The sequence below is a fragment of the Dermochelys coriacea genome, chromosome 24 (genome assembly GCF_009764565.3).
Source record: "Dermochelys coriacea isolate rDerCor1 chromosome 24, rDerCor1.pri.v4, whole genome shotgun sequence".
Classification (NCBI taxonomy): Eukaryota; Metazoa; Chordata; order Testudines; family Dermochelyidae; genus Dermochelys; species Dermochelys coriacea.
The window spans coordinates 2,699,292-2,702,772 of NC_050091.1; positions in this window are offsets into that span (position 1 = coordinate 2,699,292).

Genomic DNA, 3,481 nt, shown 5'->3' on the forward strand with positions numbered 1-3,481 from the left:
CCCATTTTTACCAAAAATTCCTGGGTTTTACAAAAAGTATTATTCATTTTTTTCTGATTTTCAACTTATTTTTCTATTACTCAAATACAGAAAAAATAACTTGTTTTATTAGGGAACTACAATACATTGCACGAGACAACTGTATTACGATAATACCTTAGTCTGTGTGGATATGCCAAACGGCCTGTTTGTGAAGGAAGGCTATGTGGAAGTCGAGAAGAGACACACAATAAACAAACAGAGACACACACAAGCTCTGAAGTGCGTGCGCAATGAACGTACTGGAGAATCTCACGCCCACTACACGCACATTTCAAGCTGTTAGCAGATAACAGTTTCAAGCTCTGACACACTAAAATAGGAAGAAAATGAAAATGGCTGTATCAGAATACATTTCAGAACACAAGGAGGACGCATTTGAAAGTTTAAAAAAAACAAAATCAGGAGAAAAGGATGAAGTTGAGCCTATGCAAATGGTGTGGCCTAATTATTAAATGTAAATATTTACAAGCTAATAGTTCTACGTCTACAACAGTAAACTCTGTATTCAAATGAAAAATTTGATTTGGGGATTAGAGAGAGATTCTATTTGTTCTTAAATTCAGAGGTGGCGTTGTGTTTTGAGTTCTGTTTCAGTTCTGCAGCAAACCAAATTGATGAATGGAATTCAAAGCATTAATCTACTGAATACTTCTCCCCCCCCGCCTGTCTTTCTGTCCAAGCAAATAAACCCCAATATTTACCCAGAAAAAATATGAATAGTTTTGCACTGATTTTCACCTGTTTTTGTTGTGGTGGTAATAAACACTGATAAGTTCCTGGGAAAAATTAAATAAAATAAAACCTGAAAACAAAGGGCCCTATATGTAAGCTAGCCAGCAGAGGGAAAACCCCCATTTTACGAGGCTGCATCACTGGGAGATACAGGAAGGTCGACTTGTAGGCTCACAGGAACCAGTTGCTTCTAATAACTTCATCGGAGAACACCAGGGCTGAGATCCTGCACAGCGGCCTCCAGAATAATCCCCGTAGTGGCATGCGCAATAGCGATTGCTGGTTCCACCTCCTCCCACCTCTGTCCCCTTTTCTGTCCTGCCCATGCAAGGCCAATCTATACAGCCTGCAGTGGCACATAATCTCTCCCACCCGTGCTAGAGCTAAAATCTTTCCCTCTTCAGTCCTCTGACTATATTTTATCCGTGTAGGCTATGCATAGGGTGTTTGCTGTTTACATTGGTTCTTTGTTTACTAAGAGCATATTATGAAATGCAAATTAACAGAAGAGGTGTTTTTAAGCAACGTGCATTATTCCTAATTTTCAATATTTTGAAACTAGAGTTTTTCCACAGATGGGGGAGGATGAGAATGAAACACGGAGACCTGCGAGTGATAATGGTCCTGCTTGATCTGCATATGGGATAACCATGGTGTCAAGGTTCCTTCCCCACTCTAAACTCTAGGGTACAGATGTGGGGATCTGCATGAAAACCTCCTCAGCTTACTTTTACCCGCTTAGCTTAAAACTTCCCCACGGTACAAACTATTTTACCTTTTGCCCTTGGACTTCCACTGCCACCACCAAACAAAGGGCTTTTTATTAAGAAAGAGCCATTTGGAAACGTGTTTTCCCCCAAAATCCTCACCAAAACCTTGCACCCCCCTCTCTGGCAAAGGATTGGGAAAAACCTCACCAATTTGCATAGGTGACCACGGACCCAAACCCTTGGATCTTAAGAACAATGAAAAAGCATTCTGTTTTCTTAAAAGAAGAATTTTAATAGAAGAAAAGGTAAAAGAATCACCTCTGTAAAATCAGGATGGTAAATAGCTTACAGGGTAATTAGATTCAAAACATAGAGAATCCCTCTAGGCAAAACCTAAAGTTACAAAAGACTCAAAACCAGGAATATCCATTCTATTCGGCACAGCTTATTTTCTCAGCCATTTAAAGGAATTATAATCTAATGCATATCTAGCTAGATTACTTACTAAGTTCTAAGACTCCATTCCTGTTCTGTCCCCGGCAAAAGCATCACCCAGAAAGACACAGACCCTTTGTTTCTCCCCCCCCTCCATCTTTGAAAGTATTTTGTCTCCTCATTGGTCATTGTGGTCAGGTGCCAGCGAGGTTATCCTAGCTTCTTAACCCTTTACCGGTGAAAGGGTTTTTCCTCTGGCCAGGAGGGATTTGAAAGTGTTTTCCCTTCCCTTTATATTTATGACACATGGGCTTCAGATTTCATATTTCTCCTCTTGTCTCAGCCCTTTGTTATGTCAAAACAGGGCACCAAATTTTGGCCTAGGTCTTTGATCAAGCTGCAGAGCTTCATCTTAGCGGCACCTGCATTCACAATCTTTTAAATACAATAAATGGTAAGTGTTCTTAAATTTCTTATTTATGGCTAGCTAAGGAAGATGGGGGGGTAGGATTTTCCTCCATTTTAATGTAAGGTTTACAATCTTTTAAAACCACAGTAAAGCTATGGGAAGCCACAAATGATGCTGAAATACATCATTTTCCCCCTGCCATTTCTACCTGCAGGAGCAAAGGCAACAGGTCATTGGGGGCTACTGCGACGGAATTGCTACCAAGGATGTCGGAATTGCATTGTGTGGCAGATGAACTGCAGGGTACATTCAGGGGTCTCCCGGACTCAAGCCTCCAGCATGCCGGGCTGCCAACGGGGAAGTTTTGCGCTACAGCTCCGAGATAGGAGGCAGCAGAGGGTGGGTGCACAGAGCAGGGAATACAGGCTTCTGTTCGGCAGTTTCAGTTCGTTCTTGCAGAGACAGAGCACAGACAGTCTCACATGCTTCTAGCAGCTGCCTCAGCTCCTCTTTGCTACTTGCAGCCCCATTAGTTGTCCTGGGCAGAGGTGACAGGTGGCTAGGGCTAGAAGGCAAGAGAGGAAGCAGAATGTGCCTAAGGGAGGAGGTCAGGTTATCTGCCAAGAAGCAGAGGTTCCCAATTTCCTTGTTGGGGGGTTGCTTCTTTACACACCTGTTGAATTCAGAGAGCGCACGTATGGGGTTCCCCTCCAGTAGGTCCTCCCTGAACCGCCATCTCTCCTTTCAGAGCAGGCCCAGAAGTAGGGTTGACAGTTTTGGTTGGGCGTATTTTTGGAGGTTTCATCAGGTGACATCATCTTTCATTCCGGGAGACTCCAGGACAATCCTGGAGGCTTGGCAAGCCTACCCAGAAGTGGCAGAAGAGAGGGAGCAGGCAGCCTGAGGGCCTGGCACGCTGGGATTCGGGGGAGTGAGGAACCAGGTCCAGCCTCTGGCCAAGCGGGGAGGGGGAGACTGGGCCACTTCCTTTCCTCACTCACTGAGCATGTCACCACAGCTGTCAAGCTCACATGTTACCACCACATTCCTCTTTATGCGTATCATCAGAACATCCATGCAAGCTAAACACATTGCGTTCCTTAAGTGTCCCAAAAAGAAGAACTAGAGGGGACGGCATTAGGGTGTATAAGTT